Source organism: Zeugodacus cucurbitae, chromosome 2 (assembly GCF_028554725.1).
Source record: "Zeugodacus cucurbitae isolate PBARC_wt_2022May chromosome 2, idZeuCucr1.2, whole genome shotgun sequence".
Lineage (NCBI taxonomy): Eukaryota > Metazoa > Arthropoda > Insecta > Diptera > Tephritidae > Zeugodacus > Zeugodacus cucurbitae.
The window spans coordinates 27,783,721-27,800,305 of NC_071667.1; the positions used below are offsets into that span (position 1 = coordinate 27,783,721).

Genomic DNA, 16,585 nt, shown 5'->3' on the forward strand with positions numbered 1-16,585 from the left:
TATCTTTTGTTGTTGTATTTTTTCCTACCTGCTGCGTTTCATAAATCGCGATTTTGCGCTTTGTTAGGTGGTTGTTGTGGTTGCTGTTGTTGTTTTTTTGCGCTGTATACATTTATTTTTAATTACACAATATTTGCATACAGCACTCACTACTGAGCACCGTTTACTTAATATGGATATTCATATATGTATATTTCTAGCTACTGGCGTCCAGCTGTTCGTCGCAGCCTTGCCCAATCGCACTTTGTGCCACTCAACTTGGTTGCCGCTGCAATGTTGCAGGTGCAATATTGTGTTTTTGTTCTTTGTTGTTATTGTTGACACATACACAATGTGCAGTAATCATTAATGTTGTACAAAGCGAAGATATTCGCAAATTAAATAAGTGTATGAAAAGGAAAACTGAGCACGAGTACAACATAAATTACAAAAAACAAGAACAACAACAAATTATAAATATATAAAATAGAAAAATAACAATGTACAATTTGCCACAGCTGCTCATTGCGCGGTATTTTCCAAAGATTTACACAAGTCTTGTGCTTTTTTGCTCATTTGCAGCGTTTTTTGCGATTCGCCTTTTTTGCCGGCTAATTTTTCAATTATTTTGTTTTTATTTGCATTTGCGCCCTTTTATCAGTCACTCTTTCAATTGCGCACATGTATTATTGCGTTCAAAGACATGTCTGTATTGTTGTTATTGTGCAAATTGCTGCGACGGCAGCAACATAAATTCAGTAAATTTACAAAAATTCCACACTTCTGCTTTGTCGTCGTCGTCGTTGGCAGGTTGCTCGCTTAAGTCTTTTGTTTGGCTTTTATCTCACATACGTGTTTTGCCAGGCATCCTCATTACACATGTGTGTGTTGTTGTTAGTTTTTTTTTAATATAAAACAATAGTTGAAATTTTTTTCTATTTTTGGTTTTAGTAAAAAAATCGTGTTTAATTAATTGTTCGATATTTGGGCCTTGAATACTTATGGTCCGATTTTGGCGATTTTTAGAAGGGTCATGCCACACTATAAGTGCAGTATTTGTGCAAAGTTCTGTTCTGATATCTTCACTAGTGTTTACTTTATATATTGTAAAGAACGAGTTCAAAATTCTGGTAGGCGTGGTTGTGAACCGATTTGGCACATATTCAAAACATATCATTGGGATGCCAGGAAAATATTATGAACCGAATTTCATTAAAATTGGTCGAGTAGTTTCGGAGATATGGTTTTTGACGCATAAGTGTTTGGAACCACAACCACTTCAAACTTTGTATATCAATTTGGGTGCAGCTCTTCTGTACCATCTTTACCATTAAATTTAAGGTTTCTGGTGTTTTTTTCTTAATGAATTAAAGCATTTTTAGTAGTTTTCGACATAACCTTTGTATGGGAGGTGGGCGTGGATATAATTCGATTTTTTTTCATATACATATATTGGATTGTATAAGGAAGCTGTTGCGACAGTATAAAAACTGCATAAATTAAACAATAGGTTTGCAATTTTTATGTGATACTGTAACACGAAATTACTTGCCTGTGAATAATTAAAAATGTACTTGTCAACTTGACTGCATTTGTTTTTGTATTTTGATTAATGAACTAAAGTTTTTGCATCCATGGAAAATTGCAAAAAGCAAGTACACATTTTTAATTTCAACAGCTTACCGCAATATCATATTTCATACTTTGATTACAATATTTTATGTGTTTAGCTCATTTATATACGTATATATGTATGTATAGAAAAGCATTGCAAATTAAAATTAGCAGTGCAAACAAAAATGCACATTCACTTTATTAGCCGCTTCATTGCACTGTCCTAATTACTTTTCGCTCTGTTACAATCGCCTTATTTGGTCGGTGGCAAGTTGCTTTCTTCGTCAGCATTTCACCAGCTGACAGCGACTGCAATGCAATCACCCTTTACAGGTTGTTGATTTATATTTGCATTTATCAAGTTTGCATTGTTTTTTGTATATATGTACAATGCTTGAAACAATTTCTCACAGCCGCAAAAACTACGGCGCTTGTCACCTGACTGAATGAAAAATTGGAATGGAATACAATTTAATTTTTCAAAAGATTATGAAAATAGCTTTGTAATCTACGATTTAATTGATAAGTGTGAGAAAAAAATTGTAAACAGTTCGAGTGTTTGGGGAAAATCAACACTTTTCTATGTGTATATGTACATAAATGTATACGTATTACATAGAAGCAAATATAGTAGTTTTCCGAAATACCGAATATTCGTTTTAACGAAAACCGCTTATAACGAACAAGCAAATAGAGTATCTTAAATAACGAACATCGGGGATTTATAAGTACTCGGTTTAACGAACGACATGAAGAAGGCATATGTAGAAAGAGTTAAAAATCAAATAAAATCGTAGTAAAAACAGAGTTAAAAATATAAAAAATGAGTACATTTGATTGAAAATTTTAAAATTATTGATCAGCACCAAATAGAAGTATAAGTATCGGAATTTCTTAAAAAAATTTATTAAACCGTTTCAACTATAAAATAATATGCCGAACCTTTCGAGAAATAACACAATTTATTAAACTTCAATTTACGGATATTTAACTCATTTTTATTGAAAAATATACATCTAAGTGAGTACTCGAATTAACGACAAATTCGATGTAACGAACAGGCCTGACAATCAAAGTGTTCGTACTGTATGTACAAGCAGCAAAATGGAGGAATTCGGTTAAACAATTAATTTGTGTTTAACGTAGATAATTACATTTCGTAATTACGAAATAGAAATTACATAAAAGCGTTACCATATATTTTTAACAAAACCACGATATTCTGTTCCGTTTTGAAGAGAAAATATTTAGACGTTGTAATTTGTGTTTGGAGAGGTCCTTTTCACATTATGGAGAATTGAACCATTCAATCTCGGCAATTTTCCAGACAGAATTTGTCATTTTTATTGTTTGGCGCTCAGCCATTAAACAAAAATTAAAATAGGTTTCATTCCTGAAACCTTCCATTCTGCCGCTCAAAAATGCCCGTTACAGGCCGCTCATTGTGTGGACACTTCAATAGCACTTCATATGTATGTTTAAATCGTCTGCCGTTCACCGCTCAGTCGCTCATTTCGTGGCCGAGGCCGTACGAAAGTTTTGATGTATATCCGCTCATCCTTTTTCCTTGTCAATATACATTAGTAAATGAGTTAATCCTATCAAAACAGTGTGGTATATTTATATTTTTTTTGAGATATTGTCTTTTTCAATTACTCCACAAGAAAATACAATATGAGTAGCTTTGGTATAGCAATGCACTTTATATCTTCTATCTGTTTGTTGATCGACATGAATATAGTGAATTTGGTATATCTTATTATTATTTATATATAATTATTTAATTATAATTTTGCATTTCGAAAATCTATTCAAAAAAATTAAAAATATATACTAGATTAATTTTTTTTAATTATGAAAAAGTTTTCAACGACTTTCCAAACTATTTTTTTTCAATAACTTAGTCTTTGGTATCGCTTATAACAATTATCTCACAGTAGTAAGCAGCCAAATTCCCATCATTACATCCAAAATTTCAAATCAATAAGTGTAAAAATTTGGGCAAAGCAAAGTAGCATAAACAACAAAAACTTTACCACAAAAAGCATATGAACACAAAAGCAATAAAAACACATCAAAAGAAGAAACGCCGAGAGAAAATGAAGAAAAAACTAAAAATCCGCATTCTGAACATGCTTGAAATCGCAATTGTTTTCTCTTTAATGTACTTTCAATTTTAACATGAGGTCTTAGCTGCGATTGCATGAATACACTGGCGCTCACATGGTTACAACCAAAAACTTTTGCGCGAACTTTGCTGCCCATTCACCGATTTTGCCAGCGAAGGGTTTTCACTTGTCTTGAAATGATTTTTTTTAATTTTTGTTTTCTACTGGCGCGTTTGAGTGGTCATTATTTTGCATTAAAGCCAGTTTGTACGAGTATGTCCTACATATGAATTACATATTATACAAAGTTGTGTACATATATATGTATGAGTATATTTATATGTATAGACTATATATGCATCTGTGTGAGTGTGTGTGTGTAAATTTGCACGATTTTTGGCTTACTGTTTAACGTTTACAAAATTTAAGCCGTCAAGTGCTTGTAGGCTTGCAATTACAAGTGCCAGTGTATAATCATATGTGTATATATGCGTACCCAGTAGGAAAAATTGCAGAGAGGAGCACTGTTTAGATTTAGGTGATAGACATTAGAAATTTTACGTAAATATTTACTCAAATAAAAAATAAATTATAATTATATATAATATAAAACAATTAAAATTATTTTTTAATATTTTTAAATTTGTATATATTTATTTTGTATTATTTCTACCATTTTTATAAAGAGATATATCTTAAGTTTGATAATCACCAGAAATTTAATTTAATAAAAAATGTAAACAGATGGCAAGACTCTCATATTTATTTTAAAATTTAAGCTTAATCTTCAAATTATGATTTTTCTTCTTCTTTTAATGTTTTTTTTTTTTAATATTGTTTGAAATTAAATTTTAAGCAGGTGGCAATATTTTTGGCTTTAGAACTTCTAATTGTTATCAAAAATCAAAAACGGCAATTCAAATCATTATGCCTTCACTTTGTTCTTCTCTTGAACAAATATACACAGCGTGACGAAATTTCGTTACGCAACACAATTTCGTTGCAGTCGATCGCATATAAAAAAACCTAGGAGAGACAATATTTCAATATGATTTTGTATATGCACAGTGTGGCGAAATTTCGTTACGCAACACAATTTCGTTGCAGTCGATCGCATATAAAAAAACCTAGAACAGCCAATATTTCAATATGAATAATATCTCCATTTATGCATACTAAATATGTAAAAGCGGCTAATAAACTTTGTTCTGCACCTGAATTTGCTTACTTTGAATATCTTGAAGAGCTTAAAATTTCTCACGCTAGCATGGCACAGCAGCGCAGAAGCACAATTTGGCGTGTGGGTTTAGCTTGAAATATTTTGTTTACTGTTTGCTGTTTGAAAAGACTAACCTAAAAACAAACAACAACAACAAAAACACAAAAACGTAATGTATTCTCAGCAATTTGTTTACTTGCCTTACTTCCAGCCAAAATGAAAACCAAAAAGTCGGTGGCGACTTATCCGGTTTGCAGAAATAAAACCAAAAAATCAACTGCAACTAAATAAATCAAATCTGAATTGCTAAATTCGCTAAAAGCGCAGACCGCACAAGGAAAAAAACGCGATAAAATATGTAATCAACAAACAAGTGCAGCGCCAACAACAGCAAACAAAACAAAATCACATGAAAACGCATATTTAGCCAAAAATGGATTTGGCAACTGCCAAAAGTGCACACAGCACGCAACGCAGGCAGTCACCGAGAAGTGGGTCAACATTATGCTGGCCAAAAAGTGCAACTGGCAACTGTGGAGACAAAAACAAGAACAAAAACAAATTGAAGTGAAATGATTTTAAGTAAAACAACTGCACAAGAGTTCGGGTCTCTCAATATGTTTTATAAGGTTTTTTTAATTTTATAACAACAACAACAACAGCAAAAAGTTCATGCATTCAATTTCATAAAAGTGCTGGACGCTGCCGGAGGGCATACCGAAGCGATGAGTGTCACAGCTCCCAAGAAGTGTTTACGCGCGAGTTGTCGTTGCAGCAACACACCTTTCCACTGACCAGTTTTCGTTGCATGGCCAAACGTGCGGATATGCAATCATTGGCAGCAACGCGTTGCAACATATAACGAAAACACTCGCGAAAAAAATAAAACGCGAAAATGCAAAAAATTTCGAAAAATGGGCACAAAAAAGAGAACGCATTGACGCCGATCGACGCCGAGCGCTGTGGAAAATTGCTTTGCTTGCCAACGGCGGGCATGTTGTTTGCCAACATGTTGCACATGCATTATTGCTCACCAAACGGTATGCAACATGTGTCCAAGCAGAAAATGTGGAATGAAAAACGATATTTGTGCTATTTCAAAATTATGTAGGAGCTGAAAAAATAAGTTTGTGGGATTCAACGCTTCTTGATGGGGCTTCCTGGTTAAAAGGATGAATGTTGTGACTCAAAGTGCTAAAGTGAAATTCATTTTAAACCAGTGGCTTTTAGCACAAAACGTAATAACAGTTGTTTCCAATGAATCCCCGTCTTAAATGTTCTTAGCAATTCTTTCTCAGATCCGTCCAAGGTCTACTCAACTCGGATCACTCAAAATTATATGAGGAATATTTTCTGCCAGTACAACAATTTCGATAAGGGTTAATTATTATTAAATAACGAACATCGGTGATTTTTAAGTACTCGGTTTAACGAACAACATGAAGAAGACATATGAAGAAAGAGAAAAACATAATCATCAAAATAACATCGAGCCAGAATTAAAAATAAAACTTGAAAATATTCAAAAGATATGTGCAAATTGAAAAAATGGTGAATTTTATAAAAAAGCTTAAAATTATTGATCAGCACCAAATAGAAGTATAAGTGTCAAAACTGGTCCATTTTGGAAGAATTTATTGGATTTGAATTGTTTTGTTACGGTTTTTAATTTTTTAACAAATAAATAATAAAATAATTTACCAAAATGCAATTTACGGATATTTAACTCATTTTTATTGAAAAACATACCTCTAAGTGAGTACTCGAATTAACGAACAGGCCTCACAATTACTGTGTCCGTTATTTCGGAAAACTACTGTATTTACAAAATTTTTACTTACCTTATCATTGTGAAGTTCCAACTAAAATTGATTGTACAACTTATTCACTTTCCTTTGGTTAGAATAGAACAATGGTCTTGCACAACACTGGGATTTTATACTTTGGAACAGCCGTTCTTCTGAAATTCAGTGCACAAAGTCTGAAAAAAATAACAAAAAATATATTGTCAATAGAAATATGTATGAGTCGAAAAAAAAAGTTTTAAAAATCTGGTTCAAATGAAAAATAAAAATAAATAATTTGTATAAAATAATATTATATGAAAGATGTATTTATGTTTAAATACTCTTTTCTTAAAAATAAATGTGCGAAGATGCTTAAATAATTTTAATTAATTAATTTCGAATTATAGATAAAAAGAAAGATATACAACAACAAAAGTTTAAAAGTGAAATTTCTGAACTCCAAACTCGGCTCGTTACCACCCTGCTGGAGATCGTAAGCGAACAACCAAAAAGTACAGCACAAAAAATTAAAATTAATAACGAAGTAAAAAATGCATTACAAGTTGAAAAATAATTCACACACTGATCAAAGCGATTAAGTTGAAAAAAAAGAAAAAAAATATTAATAATAAGTATGTATGCCATTTTCGCTGCTTACACGCTGCTGCTGACCGAGCCGTTCATTCATTCACTTCTTGGCCGGTCGATAATCAGTGGCGCGGTCAACAAAAGCCTGAGAAACAAATGAGCTGTGCTTGTAAGCCAAAGAAGTTGCATGCTGCCGACTGAATTCGGACAAACGCTTGGCCTCACTAAATTTTCACAACAACACGGGTAGCGCGCGTTAAGTCAAATGTCAAATTTCTAAGCGCAAGCTAACACCTGCAAGCACAGACACACATGCGCATACATATTTATATTAAAGTAGAAGTGTGAAGTGTTAGTAAGTGGCTAAAGGCTAGAATTAGTATGCCAGCAATGTGAGTATAAAATTAATATTACGAAAATATCCAGAATTTTCGCAATGGCTATGAAAAGCACAATAAATATGCAATAAAGTACAGTGAAACTTTTGCACTACATTGCCAATGAAAAACCACAGTAAGCAGAGCAAATGATATGTACAACAACAATGACAATAATATACATTTGTATGCATACATATATTTATAAATGTGTGTGAGCGTATTATGCCTAAAAGCTTCAAGCCAAACCAGTGCCACAGCAGCGTATTTCGAGTGAATGAATTGCATACCAAAGAGTTAACGAAACCACCAAACATGCGGCCGTCCGACCGTCGAACAATCCAACCAATCCACCAGCATTGGTGAATGCAGCCAAAAGCACACACACACATATGCACATGTATCTACAAGCAATGGTTACGCGATTTGACTGGCGCTCGCCACATATTTGCCAATAGAAAAAGCCGCAATGGCCGAAAAAGAACAATAACAATAACAAACAAATGGAACAATGAAGCGTAAATAGTAAACAACATATTACAACGTATTACAACAAGAAAAAACAATAACCATTAGACGCCATTAAGTTATTTGGCATGCAGTTGGCGTTGCTGGTTTTACTGTTGCTGTTGTTGGTGCTTTCGTTGTTGTTGCTACTGCAAGTACCTTGCGAATACCTTGGCATATATGCATGTACGAGTATATATGTATATATGCATATGCATGTATCATTTGGGCCAATTGAACGAACCTTCGTACATTCTGTGATGTAAACAACTCTTTGTATGTGTGTTTGTAAATGCACATATTTACTTGCAATTGACAATTGGCGAATGGACGCCACTGTACCATGCTATTGACTGAAGGTAGGTAGGAAAGTTCTTTGAAGGCCACCATTTCGCAATGTTGCTGTGTCACCTATGTAAGGCTAAAAGGATCACTATTTACTAGGTGTCAATACACAAGCTTTATTCAATCATTACACTCGTTTGGGTATTGAACCATATTTGTCTTTCGTTCGAAAATGGGCTTAAAAATATTATTATTTACAGGATATAGTTACTAAAGTTGAACTTCCATAACTCGAACTCTTGAATTGGTAATAGAAGTCAAATTTCATTCAAATTACCTTCCATAAGTAGAAGTCTCTCTAACTCGGAAGTTTTTTTTGTAGATTATAATGGATCGAGTTAAGGAACTTCTACTGTATTTCGAAAAATATTGGTCCAATTTTTTATGGTTCTGAATGTGGTTAAGTGACCTTCCTGGTATGCGTATTTAGAACACACATTTGTTACTTATGACTCTTACTCATATTCACTTATCGTGCATCCCTGATGTTTTCTGTCAGAAGCTCTCAATTAACTCCAGTTTTGGGTTGGCGGATCATTGCAGCGTCTTCCAGGCAGAGGTGGCAGCCATTAAGGTATCAGTAGACATACTGCTTCGAAGTGCGGCATCCTGCAGAGAGGTTTGTATTCACTCCGATAGCAGAGCGACATTACTGTCTTTGAATTCGTTGACAGTACGCTCCAATATAGTGGGTAACCAGCCATCGCGGACTGCAAAGCTGATCATCTTGCAAGGGAGGGTACCATAGCAAAATTGGCGCCGGAGTGGAAACGAGTGGGTAGTCCGTGGTCCACCTGTGTCAGAGCACTGGATTCACTGACTTCGAGTCAGCTCGCCAAACGCTGGAGAACAACCAGCGCCTGTGCAATAGCGAGGTCTTTCTGTCCTGCAGTGGATCTCCTTCAATGTCCAGCATTCACCAGACTTAGGTTAAAGCACCTCGGTAGGCACCACCCAGAATACATATTTAGCCAATGCTAATCTGGTTTTTTTCAATGATTCCAAAAAAACCTAAATGTTCAACGGGGAAATTTCCTGTAGGGTATTCAATGCACATACTATTGTTTTTGCTGTTTTTTGCGCTATATTGTAGCACATAGCGCTTGAATGTAATTGCTATTGTTGTTGTCATGGTAAACCAAATATGTGACTATGCAACATTGCGTTACGCTAGATTGGAAGCTAAGACTCTGTTGTTTATATACAACTTTGTCTTAAGACCATACTGTTCTTGTTGCTGTTGTTGTTTAGTATGAACACTAACAATAGCAGCAAGAATTGGCAATTGAAGTTATTGGCGAGTTAAAAACTATTCTTGGCTTCTCTATTTGGGCCACGCTACGCTGACTTCTTGCCGCACTTGGTTGCCTGTTGCGCCCATATCAAAAAGTTTTTGTTGTTGTTATTATTATTTGTTTTTTTTTTTTTTGGTGCCTAAACCACTTGTACGCTCGATTGGTTCGATTTGGTTGGCTCTTTTGAAAGCAGTGCATTTTTGTATGCATATTTGTAGTTACCTTAGGCACTGCATTTGTTATTGTTGTATTTTTTCTTTTTGCTACCAGTACCTTAGTTTCGTCTTAATTATGCTTGTTGTTGTGTTGACCAAGTTTTAGCAGCTCGTTCTTTGTGCATTTTGTTGCACTACTTTAACGATCGCGGTTGCCACTAAGACTGTTGTTGTTGTTGTTGTCATTGCTGTTGCAAATGTGTTATTAGTGTCGCTTCGTTCGGCTGTTACGTGAGAAAATTTTTTAACTAAACATTTTAGTTACGGTATGTTTTTTTTTTTTTGCAAAAACTTTTTTTTTTCAAATTGCTCTTACGTTGCCACCATGTTGCATGTGTGGGTCTGTTTGTATGTATGTAAAGCTATGAATTTGGTCAATGGCTTTGCCAAGTTGTCGTTGTGCCATTAGTAGTAGCTTCTAGTTGTTGTTGGTTTTTGAATTTATTGTTCTACACACAACTTACCGCAATTGCTTGGCTGCTTCACTTCATGCTTTGCGTTTGGTTCTTTGTTTTTTATTGTTATTCTCTATAATATTGTTGTATTATATATTTTTTTATTTTTTTTTTTGCTATTAGCCATTTATTGATTTAAATTTGTTTGCACAACTTAGCCGAGTGATGCAAACTGAAGTTCCTCCAAACTTGGGCTTACCCCACTCTGGTATTTAGGTGTGCAAATACATACATACATATATATGTATATTTCTGTATGCGACAATGTGTGTGTTCCTTAATGTAGAAAATGCGCCAAAGCGCTAGATTTCACAATTATTAACCGCGACTGTAATTTAGCATGAATTGCTCGTAAAGATTTTTCAATAAAATTAAATGTAAGCATCGTGGGTACGTTAAAATACATAAATACATATTGCTATTATTTTTTATAACATCGTAATTTTTTAATTATTAAATATTATATTTTTTTGTTTTCACAATTTTTTTTAAATAATTTGAAAATATGATTGTATTGTAAGTTTTTGTATTTATTTTTTTATGCAAGAAGTAATATATGTACTATTATTTATTTTTTAATATTCTATTAAACGAATCTTTTTTTAGGAATTGTATTAAAAAATTTTATTAAAAATTTGCTTGATCAATTATATCAATTCTTGAAACATAACATTTGAATAATTAGCATCTCGATAATTTGTTTGTTAAATAATCTTGAAACAATTTGATCATGATCATTCTCAAAATTCAAATGATCAAAATCTAAAATTGGCGCTATATTTAGTAATGACGGCAAAGGGTGAAAGATTCGTATTGCATCTATGAGGGGTCACTATATCTGAATCCATATAATACAGTTAAATTATTTAAAAAAATATATGTTTTTATAATGGCCAAACTCTCATCCAGACGGACAAAAAAACTAATTTTACAAAGAAAAGTATCATTCATAAAGGAAAGATTAATACCCTTTAAAATCTGAAATATGGAATATGCAAGAAAAGTACTATATAAACAAGTAAGGAAGGGCTAAGTTCGGGTGTAACCGAACATTTTATACTCTCGCAATTTATTTATTTAACTTTATTTATATTATATAATACACAATTTTTACCCACATATTCGTCATATATAGTGCATAAATTCCATTGAAGGTGGAAACCATAATATTAGGTTAGAAGCACCGAGGCCCTCGTGTACGATATATGGGGCCTTAAAAACCTGTGGTCCGATTTCGGCGATTTTTAGAATGGGGCTGCCACACTATAAACATAGTATTTGTGTAAAGTTCTGCACCGATATCTTCACTAGTGCTTACTTTATATATTGTAAAGTAAACGATTCAGGTCGTCTTAAAATTCTGGTATATAGGAAGTAGGCGTGGTTGTGAAGCGATTTGGCCTATTTTCACAACATATCATTGGGATGTAAGGAAACTATTATAAACCAAGTCTCATTGAAATCGGTCGGGTAGTTCCTGAGATATGGTTTTTGACCCATAAGTGGGCGACGCCACGCCCATTTTCCATTTTGTAAAAATATCTGAGTGTAGCTTCCATCTGCCATGTGTTATGTGAAATTTAGTGTTTCTGACGTTTTTGGTTAGTGAGTTAACCCACTTTTAGTAATTTTCAACCTAACCTTTGTATGGGAGGGGGGCGTGGTTATTATCCGATTTCTGTCATTTTTGGACTGTATAAGGAAATGGCTGAAAAAAACTACTGTAGAAAGTTTGGTTTATATAGCTCTATTGGTTTGCGAGATATGTACAAAAAACTTAGTAGGGGCGGGGCCACGCCCACTTCCCCAAAAAAATTACATCCAAATATGCCCCTTCATAGTGCGATCCTTCATACCAAATTTTATTTCCATAGCTTTATTTATGGCTTAGTTATGGCACTTTATGTGTTTTCGGTTTTCGCCATTTTGTGGGCGTAGCAGTGGTCCGATTTTCCGAAGGTTCGAAAGCAACCTTCCTATGGTGCCAAGAAATAAGTGTGCCAAGTTTCATCAAGATATCTTAATTTTTACTCAAGTTACAGCTTGCACAGACGGACGGACGGACAGACAGACATTCAGATTTGAACTCCACTCTTCACCCTGATCACTTTGGTATATATAACCCTATATCTAACTCGTTTAGTTTTGGGTGTTACAAACAACCATTATGTGAATAAAACTATAATACTCTCTTTAGCAACTTTTGTTGCGAGAGTATAAAAATCAGATTATTATACTCAACTAATTAAGATATGAACAATCAAAATGAAATTCCTTAGCCCATCATAATCTCTTTTGGTGTTTCCATGTTTCTTTTGACAACGAATGTTATTCTTATAAAAAAAAAAAAATATTTGAAACGAATGAGTATCTAAACGATTACTGTGAGTGCAGTTAATTACTCTCGGAAGTTTTCTTGTGATTGATTGTCCTTATATGTACCTATATTGTGAGTTGCGACAAATGCGAATATGACGATATTATGATCTCAATTAAAACTAAATGCTCGTATGAAAAATTAAACAATTCAATTTATTTGTTTATTTACTTCCTTATTCAATGGCTTTAATGTAAAAAAAATTAAATAAACAAAATTGTTTATAAACAATTTGTTGACTTCTAGAAAATGTATGCTAAATTAAGGCATTGATGTAATGCAATTACTCATTTGATGTACATAGATACCTGTATTCTAACTATTACATATAATAAATATGTCTGTCTATGTGCATATAAATATATGTACATAACTAATTGATTTTGTTTTTAGTGCTGTGTATTAATTACGTTTTGTTATTCATCTATGCGCGACACAATGTTGTCAGCGTTGAATGAACGGAATTCGATTAGAACAAAATCATGAAAAATCGCATCACAAAAGTATGCTACAAACACACGTCTATTTGTTTATACTTATGTACATATATTGAAGTAAATTCAGTTACTAAAGGAAACACATTATTCGTTTGCATACTATATATACGTATATATTATTATATGAGGATGTACATATACATATGTATGTATGTGTATACATATAAGTGAGTACTCGTATATTAAGCATCCCATACACGTCTAACGGATGTCTGCATACTTATCAACGACAAAGTCAAGCGCGTCGTGCATATTTACGAGATGTAGACTTATTATCATATTTGTATATATTATACTTGTGATCATATGGTTTAGCAGAACTTTTTCATACAAACACTTGGCAGCACTGTAATAACTAGAATCTGTTTAATAGCGGAGGTGTCTTTACGTTGACTTTTAAAGCCTTATTGACTTTACTAAGTCATCAAAAATATACTATTTATTAAATTGCATTCCTTTATGAAAAGTACATACAGTCCTGCTTAATGCAAAACCAGTAAAAATGTTCAATAAGCAAAAGGATTTTCATCACAAATTCTTAATTAAAATCGGTTTAGCGAATAAAAAGATTCAAAGAAATCAGGGGCATAACTAAGTATAAGAGAAATTCATAAGAATTTGCCATTAGAAGTGCGAATTCTTCCGCAATAATTGGTATATGTAGTTGTATTTCTGTAAGTACTTGCGAACTTCATTTTTCAAAATTATATCTAGATCATTGCTACATTGCGACATTTTTGGAACTTCTATTGAGTTTTGGACGTCAAAAGGTCAAAATATATTTCGACAGTGTAAATATAAATTTTAAGCTAAAAATATTGTGTAGAACATGAGTTACAGCGTTCTGAACAACCCTCCTCGAAAAAATGTACTCACACTTCCTCCACGATTATCAGAAGCAAAAAAAAATTAGCGGCGTTTTGATCTGTAAGCTTAAATGCATGTAAAGCTCTACGATCAAGGGAATATACTTAAAATTGGACTTTTGGTAGACATTTGAAAAAAAAACTGCGAATTTTGCGTTTTGTTTTTTAGTTTTTTGCTACAAAAAAATCGATTTTTTCGATCGATAAAAAAAATGGTTGAGGCCATCATATAGAATGACCCCTGAACGTAACATTAACCATAGTTACGGAGAATGTGCCATATATTTTTATAATATCTGTAATGTTATCATATAAGTAGTAAATGCCAGCATGTTAAATTCGATTTCTTCGATTTAATTCGAAACGACAAGAAAGCGCTGATTTCCATCGAAATCAAATAAATACGAAGTGAAGTGGTGTAATGTAATTGTTGTAGAATTTAATGATCACACGAGTGGAAGTGCAAATTAACGGATATGGGCAGAGAACGGATGTGAGGTATTATGCATGATTACACAATAGGCATTCCTTTGCATTGATATGCAATTGTATTGGTAACAAAAAATGCGTTGCTAGTACGGAGGTATAATGATTGCAAGCGTACACATTACGCATAAGTAAATATTTAGATATATTTACAACTAGCTTACAAATAGTAGGATATATTTACCGTTTGAAATGTTAAAATAAAATGTAATGAAACGAAGTAATTAAAATTCAGTTACAACTAATATGAAATGAATGAAAACGACCAAACAAGAAAAAACATAATAATAAACACAGTCTGTAATAGTTATGCCAAATGCACACTCGTAAGTAAGCAATTTAGAGCAATATACTGCCTACATGCATATTTATTAAGCCCGCGAAGTGCACCAACCTCGGGTGTCTACGTGAGTACTGATTTGCTTACAAATTTGATGGAAAACACTAACTTTTACACTGCAAATTTTGCTATACAAAAGTACGTATGTAAGTATAAGATGCAAACATGCATATCTAACTTCGATTATTAGCAGCAGCCCTATAGGAAAAACTTGAGTTGAAAAAGTTCGTTTTTTTCTTTTTCTCTCTTTCAGCTATTTTACATTTCATAAGTAAATATGACGAATAAAACCTCCGATTCCCTTGAAGTCAATGAACTACAACGAGACATCGAGATTGTGCAGTTGAGAGGTCCTTTTGGCCCGCAATGGAGGGTAAAAGGTCCTTTCCCTCAGCAAACTCCATATAAGGTATGCTTACTAAACATTCTGGCAAATGCTGTTTGGAGGAAGGCGAGGTGGAATCATCTAACCATTTCCTCCTCCAATGTCCAGCTTTTGCCAGGCTGAGATTGAAACACCTTGGTAGGTACACCTTCGGTAAACCTAGCTAATTGGCTAAAATTGACATTAGTCGACTGAAGAATTTTGTAACAGAACAAGCGATTTGCCTAATCATAAAGGTCTTTCTGAACCATTAGAAGTTTTTTGGACATCGTGAGATCTTCATGCATTTGTAGAGATCTGTCTACTAATCTTACATAACCTAATTGATATCAAAAAACGATTTTGAAAAAAGAAAACAAATTCTTAGTTCCGAATAATTAAAGAGAATGCATTTTTTACACAAATAACTGCAATAAAGTTGAAATACGATACTGAGGTAATCTGAAATAACATTTTTACTCCTTAACACACATTCATTTCAATTAAAACCATCTCTAAACGAAAAAAATATTAAGGTACAAGCAATATGACGGAAGAAAAGTCATGGATTCCATTCACCCCACATTGGATTTATCCTCATAAGAAGGCGATTGAGCTCTATTCTCTCACTTCTTAAAAAGTAATTTAATTAAATAGATTCTTATAATACTACTACCACATCGAGTGCCTCATTTCTGCCAATTATTTTTCTGAAATCTACAAGACGGCCTTTGTGTGTTAAATATTAAAATTCCAATCACCTCGATTTGGTAACAATATTTATTTTTTTTCAGTGCACGCATGCGCATTGAATTTCAATTATCCAAGCATATGAATATGCGTATGATATATACTAAAGTATGTTTGTGTTATTAACCCTCCATTACTAACCTTAGGGTCGAATCGACCCAGACACGCAAACTTTTTAAATTAACAAAAAATAAAGAATATTTTTTAACGCAAGATATATGTGTAATCTAAATTTGTACATATTTAAACGTTTATAAACAATAAGAATAAGAAACATGTAAAATATTATAAATAAAAAGTTGTTTTAAAAAATAGCCTGGGTCGATTAGACCCATAGTTAGCAATAGTGTAATAAATATTATGGGTCTATTAGACCCAGGTTAGTTATAACGTTTTAAAAAAAATTACGAAATAAA

The 16,585-nt window shown here is 33.2% G+C and overlaps 1 long non-coding RNA gene across 1 annotated transcript in view; it reads right to left on the bottom strand.

Moving 5' to 3' along the window:
* Positions 1–6,863: 6,863 nt before the first annotated feature.
* The window catches only part of LOC105213693 (uncharacterized), a 32,437-nt gene continuing 22,715 nt past the window's right edge, over positions 6,864–16,585 (bottom strand). Inside the window, exon 4 of the long non-coding RNA XR_008470074.1 lies at positions 6,864–6,901. This is a non-coding gene — a long non-coding RNA (uncharacterized LOC105213693). The remainder of the gene's footprint in view (positions 6,902–16,585) is intronic.